The sequence below is a fragment of the Vidua chalybeata genome, chromosome 9 (genome assembly GCF_026979565.1).
Source record: "Vidua chalybeata isolate OUT-0048 chromosome 9, bVidCha1 merged haplotype, whole genome shotgun sequence".
Taxonomy (NCBI): Eukaryota; Metazoa; Chordata; class Aves; order Passeriformes; family Viduidae; genus Vidua; species Vidua chalybeata.
This window is the reverse complement of record NC_071538.1, coordinates 19,048,960-19,063,027: the sequence shown is the minus strand read 5'-3', so window position 1 is coordinate 19,063,027 and position 14,068 is coordinate 19,048,960.

The window sequence follows — 14,068 nt, the reverse complement described above, 5'->3', positions numbered from 1 at the left end:
TTGCAGTGAGCATATTGCATTGCTTCAGATGCTGGCACAATAGCAGCTGCAGTACTTGGCTTTCCTGGAGACGCAGGATGATCTGGAAAAGAACAATTCACATCAGTATAAAAGTACAGCTGTTGAGGGTAATGGCAGACAGTGCTCCTTCCCAGAAGAGCTGACAGGGAGGTTGTGGCAAAGCATCCCTCTCTTACTGTGCTGTTCCTGTTCTAGATGCAGACTACTGCTCTTGAAGTGCTGATTCATTTACAAATAGTTTGTGATAAGCTTTAGTGCAGCCAATATGAAAGTAAGTCCAGAGAAATAAAGAGCAATTTATTGTGAACCTGGAGTCAGCACAGGAAGAGGTGTTTTTAACACTGGAGAGAAAGAGAAGCTGCGTAGTGCTGGCTCAGCCCAGTGACAGGAAGCTCCTTTGCCAGCTTGTTAATCTTAGAGAATCAGGACAAAAAGATGCAATGCTTTCAGTCACCAGCACAATACAATTAGGATTTGTTTTTCAGGCTTGAAAGGTTCTTGTTCCTGTTTATGTGTTAGCTTGCTCATTTTATCCAAGCCCCTTTGGCCACTGGTCACAGATGTTTGTGCTTTTGCTTTGGGTGTGGATTGGTTGTGAGAACAGTGTGGGACTGTCTTAAAAGCATGGAAGATGATTAGAGCTGAACTGTGTGTTCTTGTAGGATAAGTGCTTGTACCAGTTGAAAGAGACCCTGGCAATGGCTACAGCTGTGCAGCATTTCCATTTTGAGAAATGTTGTTTAAGGACAGCCACAATTCCTTGTTAGACTGGAAAAATCTGAAAGGTTGTTTTCCCAATAGCTGGATAAACCCCAGGACCCTCTGGCCTAGGCACAAGCATGGTGCCCTACAGAGATGAGCTTGCTGACAGGCCAGTTGTTCTTGCAGCAGCTGAGTGGGAATTGGCTGTCCAGGCATGGTTGGGAGGAGATGCCAACCCCTGTGTAATTCACAGGAGGGCAAATGTTACAGAGGAAAAGAATTCTCAAAAACACTAGCATGAGATTTGATTAGAAAACCCTTGAGCAAATGGAGGCACCTTGGTAAGAAATCTGATTCCACTACTGCCAGAGGCATTCTCTGGCTGCCCTAACTGAGGTGAAGTTCAACAAATGATGTAACAAGAGGCAGTGATTAGCTGGGCAGGCTGTGGCTGTCTCAGAATGTCAAGACTGAAGCAGAAGCAGGATTTCTGTACAACAAAATGTTGGCAGAATACAGAAAACTGCTGAAAACAAATACTGCGTTTTCATTGCATAGGAGGCTTCCTGTGAAACATGGGAATCTCAGGGAGTAGTGCTGTTTTGGGACAAACATGTTGGTAGCACTGGGCTGCTTTCTAAAAGTCATATAATTAGGAACCAAGAAATAGCAGGAATAATGGAGGCATAAAGATTGCAGTGAGCTAGTTCTTTATGCTGAGAGTATCAGACCAAAAGGAACATCATCTTCAGAGGAGTCCACAGAATTTGTGTCACTGTTAGAAATGTGCCAAGATTGGTTTGGGGCTGGAAGGCAGAGTCACAGCAGAGATTGGAATGGGTTTGTGCTGCTGGTCCCTTTGAACTGTTTTCTTCAGGGCACTTCTGAAAAAAGCAGGAATTTTCAGGGAAGCCTGTGCCTGTAGAGCTTGATTGATGTAAGAATGCAATGAATTCAATGAATGGAGATAAGCATTTTTAGTCCTTATCAAATAATTTTATCAGGGCTCTTCATTTAGAAGATGAAGTGGTCTTCATCTTTAGAATGCTTTAGTCTTGGTAGCTTCAGAAGACAAAGATATATTTGCTTTGCTGTAGCTGTGAGCAGCAGCACAAAAACTCTGTATTTTCTTGTCTTCTAACAAAGTAAACTTGTTCTCTGGAGCAAACCCTGACTTTCCATCCCTTCCCAAAACTTCTCCCACCAGATGTTTCTTGCTGCAGATGGACTAATACAAAAACAAATACAGGATTAATACAGGGTAACCCCAGGAAAGTGTCATGGGGTGTTGATGCTAAACCACAGCACTTCTCAGGGGAGGATTAACACTCTCCTCAAACCAAACCACCAAACAAACAACCCTGCCAGCAGCAGGCCCACAGCAAAAGTCACTGGTAAGTCTCTGTTGGAAGCAGAACATGGTCCAGTTTTGTTAAAAAAGTAATCTCTCTGACACAGGCTGGTTGAGGGATGTTTTGAGGAACCAGGCCAGGTAATGTGAGAGACTAATTTCACGTCTGTTGCAGAAAAGATCACTACTACTTAATGAAGACCTAAAGAAGGAGTTTATTTTACACACACAAAAAAGTTTCTCTGTTAGGCTTCTGATCTAGAAATGTATGTTCTCACAGGAATATTTATGCATGGCTCTGAGATCCATGTAAAGAACCTGTATCTCTGGCAGCTGTGTCACCATGATCTTTGGCAATAGTAATGAAATACTGCTTCCCCTTGAAAACTTATTCTTTTTAATGTATCTCTAGAAAGGCTGTTTGCAGGTTTTCCAGCTGTGCTGCTCCAGCAGAGAGCGCTTTTGTTGCTGTTGGCACAGAGCCTGTTGAATCATCTGCAGCTCAGCTCCACTCTACAGAACCCAATTCCCTTCTAATTTTCTTTCTAATGCTTGCTTAAGTGTCTCTTGAAACAGAACATGTCTATTTTGTTTACTTGCTTGATATCTTGCTCAAGACAAAGGTGTTTTAAACTGTAAATTTCACATGATTTTTGAAGGCTCTATGGGGACATTACCATAATCTTTTCTCTTTAAAATAAATAATTCTTATATTGATGGATCATGATGAAAAAAATTATTTGGCACACAATTTTAGTTAAATGTGTTTGTCTCAACAAAGCAGTGAAAATCAATGTGAAAATAATGAATAGTTAAATGTCATGCTAAATATCTATTTCAGACAAACTACTGAGTTTCAAAGTTTCTAACTTAGAAGAGAAAAGCCCAAAAAAGGGAGTTTTGATCTTGTGCTTGAAAAAGGTATAGTTGGTTTAAATTTAAGAATACTCAAAAAAAACTCTTCTTTCTGTAAAATAAGAAAGTGAGGAAGAATTTGCTTTGAAAAGTTGCATTTTTCTTATAATAGCATGGGCTTCTAACCTTCTTTCATGGAAGGTTACAAAAATAAGGCTGGAATGTGCCTTCTCAAGGTGACCCAGCCCATTGGCTGCCCCAGGCCAGCCAGGCTCACACCATTCCTGTCAGACCTCTTGGCTTTAAAGCAGTGCTGGAAGGGGAGACAGTGATGCAGTGACAGTGACTGCTCAGAAGGGCCCCAGCAGCCCTTCTGCCTGTGCTGGCTGCTTGGTGCTTTAGTGAATCAGTAGAAACCAGCAAAAACATGCAGTTAAACAAGAGAGTTTAACTTTCTTCTTTTTAGGGAAGCATATAACCCCCTCTAGCAACTCCATGGTCTGTAGTTTTATGTTCACACAGAGGAAGGACTCCTGTGTAAGCACAGGTGTGAGTGGCTCAGGATGACATAGTCAGGGTTATAAAATGTGATTTACCTCGGGATTTGCCTTGGTTCTTTGGTTGTGGCATAGCCAAGGGAATATAAAACATTTAATGCAATTAAAAGAATTTTAACTAATTCTAGACCACATGACAGAATCATAGCAGGCCAATTTGTCTGATCACAGAACCTTTTAGAATGCACTGTAGCCAAGTTTCCTTGGAACAGACTTATGCTAAGGATGTGTTGCTGCTGAACTGGGGTATTTCTGGACAGCATTTAACACTAAGGCCCTGCAGTTCACTCAGAAGTTAAATTTGCTTTTAAAACCAACCTTTTTTTCTCAAGCTTATTCAAAGGGAATGAAAATACCATTATACTCTAGAGAAGCAATGGGGATCCTAGAGAGGGAATCAACCCACTGTATGTGTTTAGGGTTTTAATTGAAGGACCTAATTTATTTTTTCACAACATATGGAGCTGAAAGATAATGGTCTTGTTCACTGAAAATACCTAATGTGATTTTCTTATAGGGCAAATGCTTCCAGGGCTGGATATGCCATATGGTAGGAAATTTCACTTGATGCCTGCTTTGGCTGCAGCAGGATGATAATGCTGGGGGTGACGCAGCTGTCTTCATGGACTGCTCTGAAATTCAGAGTTTAATAAATAATGTGAAGGGGCTTAAATTAATCAGTCGGTTTATACTGGGAATATATTGTAGACCCTGATTTTTTCTTTTTCTTCTCATGCTGAAAAAATCCCTTAGGTTTTAATAGCATTCTGCTGTAGTTAACCTGAAAAACTGTCACATTTAATAACAGCACTAATTCCCATGAAACTCTCCCAGATTTTTATCAGAACTGTGTTTATATCCCAGATTGTGCATACACACTTGAGCATTAGGAACCCGAAATACTAGCAGCTGGGAAATTTGCTCCCCTGGCACTTGGGAAGTAATAATTTCAGGTGATCAGTTCCATCTTAAACATTTGTTTGTTTTTTTTAATTATATTGCATATGGCTTTTGCTTGCTAAATTAGTAGCTCTTCTGTTTTTATAAGAATAAGCTTTACTGACTCTCCTGGTTAATACTACAGGGTTTTGGGGAAGCTCTATGCGACCAGCTCTATTTCTGATCTCATGCTGAAGGATGCTCTTTAATCTGCTCCATTTGCCTTGGTAAGTCATTCAGCACCACAGGAGGGTGCCTGTATGTGACCTAGTCCGTGCTGTGGGCTGGCTCGGTTTTGCTCCCACAGGAGCAACGCCCAGCAGCAGCCCAAGTGCATTCAATGCACTCCCAGAGTGCATCCTCTGATTTGAGTTTCATCTGAAAGGAATCCAGCTGGTGCACCCTGGAAACCGAAGTGGAGTGTGCCAGGCTGATAGGGAGAGTCACTTCAAAAGCTGCCTCCTGCTCCAAACCGAAATACTTGGGCAGGCACACCCTGCCCGTGCGAGGGCCCTGCTCGCTCAGCACCCCAGCCCCTCCAGAACACGCCTCTGCCCCCAGAATACACCCTGCTGGGGAAAACAGCTCTCTTCAATGCTTCTGCTCTTGGTAGCACGCCAATACCGCCCTCTAAAGTCAGCTCTTTCCTCACCTTGGATTGTCTCTTTCATATTAATTGATTCACTGGTTCTTATGTTACAAAGAGTGGTGGAGGAGAGTAAATTGCAGCACTGATCATTGCTTGTGGGTTCCTCAAATGGTAGTGTTTCTCCTTAGAGGTGCTCATTCATTCCTGCAAGAATCTACACGTGTGGATGAAATTCAGCTATGTTACAAGCCCACCACAGGCAATGGAAAGTCTGCTATCTATGAGCTATTGTACATGTGAATTTACAGTGCCAATAGTAGTGAGCCTCTGTTTCTTGATGGGGGCTGATGCCTTGTTGTGCACCTTGCAGCAGAGTAAGGAAAGGGATTTGTGCTTTTTTTACTCCTAGAAAGAATGGATTCCTTTACACTTCTATGCTTTCTTCTCAGGAAAACTTAACTGAATTTTGCAAGCTTACAAATGCATTTTTTCATTTTAATATAGATGTCTTAAAAGATTAATTTCTCCCTGAAGATATTTGGGCAAGGTGGAAAGAGAGATTGATCATTTCCAGATGTTTGCTGACAGGCAAGAAAAATTCTGCTACAGGTTAACGCTTGTGAATGTACTTTAAAAATATACATTTTGTATACAAACCTGCCAGAGAGAGCACAAGGCAGTGCAGCAGGGGCTGAGATGCACAGATTTGCAGTGTCATAGCTGCATTAATAAGGTAGGGCTTGCCCCTGCTGACTGGGCTAAAGCCTTGGGAACTTCCCTCCCTGTAATCTCCTATGGACAAGCAGGGGAGATGCATATGCTTTTCAGACAGAAACACCATGTGCAGTGTGCTTTGAGGTAGACACTTGGCTCCACGGTGTTTGCTGAATCAGACATATTAAAATAGATAATTCACTGTTTCTTTGATATTTTAGGAGCATGTCATACTGGGCTTCCTAAACATTGCACACTAAATTCTGGCAAGACTTGGCCCAGTGAATGACAAGTAGTTTGACTTCAGGCTTCTGGGAAGTGCCCCAGACTAGCGAAGCAGGGGGAGCTGCTGTCCTACATGTCACCTGGGAGGATAGGCAGGCCCATGGAGCAGCTGGGCCCTGGTGTCCTGCTCCCTGTGTGTCCCTCTCATTTCCCACAGCACACAAGCAGCACTCCAGCATCACCCCTGCAGTTCCTGCCCCTCTTGCCTCTGCACAGGCAATGCAGGCTCACTGGTACTGGCTGTCTCACCTTGCAGTACTCTCCAGTGGCTACAACATGAGGCCATCTTAGTGGTGAAAGATAAACATCAATCAGTTCTGTAGGAAACCCTGATGCCTGGGAAGTTCAGATTCTTCTTCAGTTTGTTCTGGTCTCTAAGGCAACAGCAGCCTGAGCATGAGGAGTAACGGAGCTCATGCCTGTCAGCAGCAAAGGAAATGCCTCCTCGGGAAGCAGTCCTTCCTAACAGCTGCTGTCCTTCTCAAATGGTGAGTGGAACCAGAAACAGCACTGGAGACCAGGATTCCTTCAGGAGTCACAAGCTGGTTTTCACTGGGTGGGCAGAGGAGGTGGGGGAAGTCAGCAGAACCAGCCTTGCATGTTGCCTCCTTGTGCACATTGAATCCTGAAGGAATAGGTTTCCATTGGAAAGATCAGTAAACCTGTCTGCTTTCAGAGGTTGCTGACTGCTAAGACTGTTTTAAGTAACTGACAGACAAAAGACTGATAAACCCATTTTCTTACCTACAAAGGATTCTGCTCCTGTGAGGGGCAAAGCTCAGGGCCCTGGGAGAGTTACAGGCAAAGCCCTTCCAAAGGCCCAAGGAACAGAAGTGTGAGGACTTCAGTGGATGTGAGGTCTAGAGATGGTAAAGGTCCACTTTAGGAAATGAATCTTCTATGGAGCTGTGTCATGGCACTTGTCCCAGTGTCCCAAACCTCAGCTATGTCAGAGTAAGAGAGGGAAAGACAGGAGGTAAAACTAGGGGGGCATCATTCTCTGGGGTTTTTCAGGTAAAGCAGGTAAATATCTAAGGGTCTTCACTGAGCCCCTATATTCTTTAAAAAGGAAAAATATGCTAGCTTAGAGCATTAATTGATTTCTTGTGTTTCAGAAACAGGCAAAGTAGATGGGGAAGATGCCTCTGAAGTCAAATTTTGGAGTGTTTTCAATGAGAGAAAGATGTTGATAGGAGGAAGGGGCAGGACTGGGGAAGAAAAAGGAACATTCCAGTTTTTTGTCCATAAAGAAGGACAATGTGCTGTGCAAAAGAGAGCTTTGAATCCTGAGACAAGGTGTTGATGATATTGAGGTGTTAAAGCTCTGAGACTTGATACAGTAGTTAACAAAATATCCACTTCACTGCCTCAGTAGTGTTGCTGAACTGATCTGTCAGTTTTGGGATTGTTCATAGAGCTGTGCAGGAGTTGTCTCTGGTGTTTGCCTAGGGTTGTTTTTTTAATGAAGATCTGAAGAAGCACGTTCAGGGTATGTTTCCTCAGGGTTTTCCTTTCTTAGCCTGCTTTGCTGCACCAGTAGCTGCCCAGGTGGGGTCCTGCCTGTCACATGCACGTGCAAGGTGCCAGCTCAGAAAGGTCAACTGGTAATGGGATCTCCATGCATAATTTAGCCAGTGACACCTGATGAACTGGATGCATGATTAGAATGTGCAATCTGGGGATTCATCTTCCAAAGGGATGCTAAAATTTGCAGCTTTACAATTTGACCTGATTTTCTTTTGTTGCTGGTCGTGAAGACAGAAGCCACTACACAGTTAAAATGTTTTGTTGTGTTTGGTTGGGTTTTATTTTGGGAAGAAGTGGGATAATTTTAGTTGTTCAGCACTAAATATTAGATCAAAATCCTGGCAACTGTACAACATAAATGAGCAACCTTACAATAAAGGGGTTTTTGTCACCTTGGAAACACAGTTTGAATAAGCTACTTGGAGTAATTTTAGTTTCAGACTTTCCTCTGCCCTTGTCCCTCCCATGCAAATTCTGGTTTTACACTCAGTATATCCGGTTTAAATCTGTTTCTTTCATAAATAGACAACAGAGGAATTTGCCAAACAAAGTGGAAGAACACTGAAAATGACCTTGCATGTGATGTTTCAGAGCAGAAACTGGTGATTGGAAACATATGAAATTAAACCCATTCAAAAATATATTTTAAAATCTGTCATTTTAGAACTCAGAGCTCAATGTAAACTTTAATTTATTGTTTTTTATATACAGTGAGTCTTGTTATTCTGGAAACGAATATGGCATTTAAGAAACAAATTTTAACACTAAGAAGCAAAGTTGAGGGGTTAAATAAGGATAAATATACATTGAAAAGTTGATGTAATCTATTAGATATACATGGTCTTTCAGAATCCCCAGTATTGTGATATCCATGTGAAATTTGTTGTATTAGAATGCTGTGGGTCTCTGTTGTGAATGTTACACAGATTATGCTGTGGCATAGCTGGAAACTCAAGTAATTAGAGAAGAGATTAGGATAAAGTAGTGCTTCCATCCACTAAAGAATGTAAATATTTTGAATATTTTCAATAGCTCACACTTCTCTAACAGGTCTCATCTGAAGAGTGTCCTTACTGTGAGTGCCCACTAGAGAAAGGGAAGAAGCCTTATGTAGCCTTTTCCGAATACTTGATCAGCTGAGACACACTGACTTTCCACTCCCATGGAGACAATATTTCAAAGTGAAAAGTCAATTGATTTTCAATTATTTAAAAGAGTGAATTGCATTTTGAATATATATATATTATTGTCCAGGTAATATCCCTGGAAGCTCAGAGGAACCCATGCAGGACTGGCTAGTGGTCCCCATGCCAGTGCGGTGTCCCCTGTGCCCCCAGCGGTGTGGTTTGCTAGGCTGGGCAGGGAAAGGTGCCACCCAGGACCATGTGCCATGGTCTGAGCAGCCACAAAGCACCAGCAGGAAATTACACCAGTACATCACGAGACATGATGAGACAGAACAGCTGACTAACATTTGGGTTAAATACTTGGAAATGCTTCCTAACTACACGACCACAGGATGAGGTGAGGTCGTTGGGATGATAACAGGACCATATAACTCCAGATATTTGAACCCAGATTGATTTGAGTATGAGCAAATGCAGGACATGTGTGATTAAGGGAGCACAAATGAGATTCTAAATCTATTTTTCACCTCCATTTTCATGGATTCTTTTTTGTCTTCCAGGAGTGACTGAATGTTATGATGGACATCAATAATTAAAAGAAGCTTGACCATAGCAGCTTCCCAGGTGCTGCTGTGCTTTTAGCATTCCTTGTTATCACAGCAGTGAGTGAGTGCTGGGAGCAAGCTGTCAGGAGATGGTAGGCAGCAACTCTGGCAAGTTTGCAAATAAGGGACTTTCCCCAATGCAGCCAGCTGGCTCAAGTATTAATCTCCTTGCTGCACTGCTCTTTACAAGTCAAAAAAGCTCATCAGGTCAAAACATGTATCCTATACTGGCTGTCCAAAGCAGGAAAACCTTTTTCTCTGATGAAACACAGTTTTACTTGATAGGTGCACTTCAGGACATGCAAAAAAACCCTCCATGGTTCCTCACCATTAATGTCTCTGATTGCTCCATTTGACACACATACAATATAGAGAATGAAGAGAATATTTCATGTATGAAATTCCACAGATCTCTCAGCAGCCTGAGGTGATATGCTGTGTTTCTCTGGCTTTCCCCCCCCCCACCCCCCCCATTTATTTTGGCTTTGTACCATAGAGGATAACTATAACAAAATTATCTTTAGGCACACTTGTAAAGTTTGTTGAGTAATAAAATTATTTAGATTATATAAAAGAGAAAAATAGTCTAGGTCCTTTCAGCTTGTGAAAGTCATTGCCAGACTTTGCCAATCTGTTACTTAAAATTTAAGATTATGACAACAAATCTTTATGGCATCCTTGTGATTATCTTAAGTACTTTGAGCACAGCACACCATATACAGTTCTTAAAAGGATCAGTCTTACAATTTAAGGATGTTTCCACTTTTTTTTTTTCTATATATTGCTTTTCCTGATACCATATTCAGAAGTCTCTTATACTTTGTGAAACTTTGTCTCTTATACTATGTGAAACTCAGAGTTTGGAAGTTGATGATTTGAAAAATCACAATTTCTAAAGGTAGAAGTGGAAGAAAGGGGAATCTACTTTCTGAAGGTTCCTAAGAAGAGGCTCATTAACTGTGTTCCCCCAGTCTGGCATTTTATTGGCTGATAGTAGATAATTGGAAGTCATTCAATTTGTACAGGGTTGTACGTTTTGCAGGCTTTTTAATAAATAAATTTTGCATATGCTGCATGCTTTAAGGCCCTGTGTGTAATGTGATTTATGACAGATGTACCTTGCAACATCCCCTGGGCTGTTCTGGGTGCCCTGGCAGAGGCAGCTGTGCTTAAGAATCTGCAGGTGTTACAAGCTCCTGTTCAATATTAACAGGGGCTGCTAAAAGACACAGCTTGAAAACCTTGTAGTTCCAGCTAGGTGGGAGATGAGAGTGACAAATGTTACATTTAATCTAAATTTGCATTAACAACCAAATTCTGAGAGAGCCTGAATGGTGGTGGAGACTTTGTGAAGGCACAAGGCCAAGTAGAATGATGGACCACAGGGGGACATGGATGACAGCTCTGCCTCTTCTCTGTCCTCATGGGGCAGAAATGGCAGGACCATGAATATGATCCTGGCCTAAAGACACATAGAACAAAATAGACAGAGAAATGTTTAGTTAGTGATTTCATTTCCTTCTTAGAGAACCTCCTGACGTTTTGAGCAAAAGTTTGAAGCTGTTTTTCTTTTGACCAAATATATTACACTACTTGCTGGCATTTGCTTTCACTTCAAGCAAGGTTGAGTGCCACCAATCTGCTGTTTTTGTCTCCATGTTAGGAGAAGGTAATTGTGGTGATTCTCATGATACAGACTATTTTTACCGTATGGGTCATGCTTTGGCTTCTTTATACCCAAAATACTTTGGTATTTTTAGCATATCTTCAGTGAGACTGACATCCTACCATAGCACTGGCATGTTGTAAGACTGCAGGCAGAGGTGGTAATGACAGCCCTGAAGTTCAATGACATATTTTGAAAAAGTCATAGAGATGTTAACTTGCATTTTCTAAAAAGTCAAATACTAACTTTAAAAAATACATGTAAGATGCTAAAAAGAGCATGAACTTATTTCTGCTTAAGCAAAGCACAGAAGGCAGAGCTGTGAACATTCCAGCTGCTTGAGTTAGCTGATAACTATGAACAGAAGAATTTTCATCACGTTGCTCATCTGACTCTAGGTTTACCTTATATGGCTCTTCAAATCCTTTCCTGTTTAATTGTAATTATAGTTTAATAGGACAGGTAGACCATGCCCCTGGAAGCAATGGGCTCAGCACTTCTTATAAAGGCAGGGTAACCATCCTGATGCTGCAGGTCACATTGCCAGAGCCCAGGTAGCCCATGCCACTGGAGTCAGAGAAGGACTGATGGTGGCAGTGGCTTCTCAGAGGTGTGTTACCTCCTGGTGACAAGGCACCCACGTTCTGTTGGACATGGCCAAGCAACAGCAATGCAGGTGTAAGCACACCAGGTGTAAGATCTTGACAACAGTGCCTCAAAGCAGTTTTGGTTACGGAAGGTGTCTCGCAAGGATACTCTCTAGAAGGAGGCAGTGGTTTGAGCCAAACACTTCAGTGCTCTTGGAGTCTCTCTAATCTGCTTTTCAAAAAGGCAAGTCCAACTGCAAATATTTCCAGTGACCAGATGGTGGACCCATTTTGGCAATGAACACCTTCAGCTTTGTCCAGCCTGTTGTCTATCAACCTCCTCAGGTTTAGAATATAAATGTTTTATTCTCCCATTTGTTTGTCTTCCTAAGATAAGCAGCTGTATTCTGGGCCTCTGGGGTGCCTTGGCTGGCCAGTTCAAAATAGGGTATGGGGGTAACAAAGGTCTGGATGACTGTAGTGGTGTCTACGTCTGAGAGAGATCAGTCATTTGGCAGGCTGGAGATAAGACACACAGCTATTAGCTGCCTGATAGAGTTTCATGGGACTCTTATTTCAGTCCATTTTGATGTCAGGAAGGCAGACGCTTTCAACAAAAAGAGTGCTCATAGATTTTATTGGGGCATTCAAATGCTTCCAGTTCCCAGCTGTCATCAGCTCCACTTTAGTCATATTGTTGTCACTTTATCCCTCTGTCTGCAACAGGTCTTGAGAGAAGAAAGATACTGATTTGTTAAGCTTTAATGAAAAGGAGACTCATTCATGTTTCCAGACACTTTTAGCTTCACTCACACAAATGAATCCCACTGAAGGAAAATAAAGTACATCTTTCCACAGGTACATCCAAAATTAATAAGAAACTATTATTTCAGATACATCTGAGGAGATAGTATAAGCTGTGAGGGATAGAATTTTCTGAAGTCAGACTAGAGCAGTTCAAAACCAGTCCCCAAGTGTTTACAGAAATGAAAGCCCGTATACTTAGGAAAGCACAACTTCTTCAACCTATCTGCTGAGGCAGAGCTTATCTCTGATGCTGTTCCAAAGCTGGAAAGGTTATTTTTCAGTCTTCCATGAGGAAATATTTAGCTGCATAATTTGACTATTCAACTATATCAGTGCCCAAACATTGCTACCTATGCACCAGCATCTTCACCAGGGATATCCTTCTGATAAATGCATTTTCTTTCCAACTTAAGTTGGACTTTTTTGTTAAGTTATTTACAGTTCCTACATTATCAGCTTAGAAAAAAATAAGTAATTGGCGAAATCTCAATCTGGTAATGAAAAAAACTTTTAAAAACATTTCTCTTTGTACTATCAGAAGAATACTGTTTTCTCTTTGCTAAAAGTTACACTGTTTAACTGGTCCTAAATATTTGCTTGTCTCCTGACAAGAAGCTTCTTCAAGTCTATGCAAGCTCTAATCCCATTCTCTTAAAGTAGCTTTTACTTTTTGTAGAAGGCCAAGTAAAAGGACTCACATTCAGCACTGTGTGCTTTACAGATCCTGAACAAAACAGGCTGAGCTGAAAACAAAAGCTCAGCTTTGACTCTTACTCCACTGGCTCAAGTTAGTTCCAGCCAGATCCTTAATGTTACTTTATCTCCAGGTTGTTTTTTTTTTTTTTTTTTTTTGTACAATCAATGCCAACACTGTTGGGCAAATACAGGATGCATAGGGATTTTAAAAAAATCCAGCTGCCAACAAGAAAAAGTGCTTTGTAACCACAGTTTGGAATGGAAACAATTTTCTAAGATACAGATCAAACTGTGTTTATAGACTCAACTATTGGCAGCTTTTCACCAAGCTATTTCCTGTGTGCCTATTGCATAGAGGAATAATCTAAGTGCTTAAACTAACATTTAAAACCATATAGAACATGAAGGAAATACTGTGTGAAGCAGCATGGAAAACACAATGGTGTTGAATTGTCTTTTGTTTCCATAGCTAATACTCATTGGAGAAGGCAGTAAGTACTGCACACCAAATGCCAGTACTCCAGTTCTTTGCAGAATTTGGTCCTTACTCTGACCAGTACTTACTTTCTACTAATACTGTTTTAATTGCTGAAATATCCAAATAACAAACATTTTCAAAAATGCCTCCTAAATTAGACAAACTTGCTAAATGTTATATAGTTACTTTCAGTGCAGCAAGTTATTATTCCGTAGTAAAATAATTCAGACAATCATATTTACACATGAACAGAAGGAATCTGATTTCCCACTAGAACAGGTAGAAAATCTGAAGGTCTGAAGGTAAGAGTCAAGGTAGATGTAAACTGGTTTGCTCAGTTTGAAATGGTTACAACAATGTTTCTTGCAGAAAAAAGCCCAGAATTCAGCTGCTAGCTGTTCAGGATCTTTTTGGTGTTTTTCAGTGGGGCAGGTTTCCTCTCCCAGACTTCAAATGCATGCCCTTTGCTTCAGGCATGCACGTGCTGGTGGCACATCTCACCTCCTGATGGCATCAGTAAGGTCAGGGCAGTCAGGCTGTGGTGCCCATGCACAATTTTAAT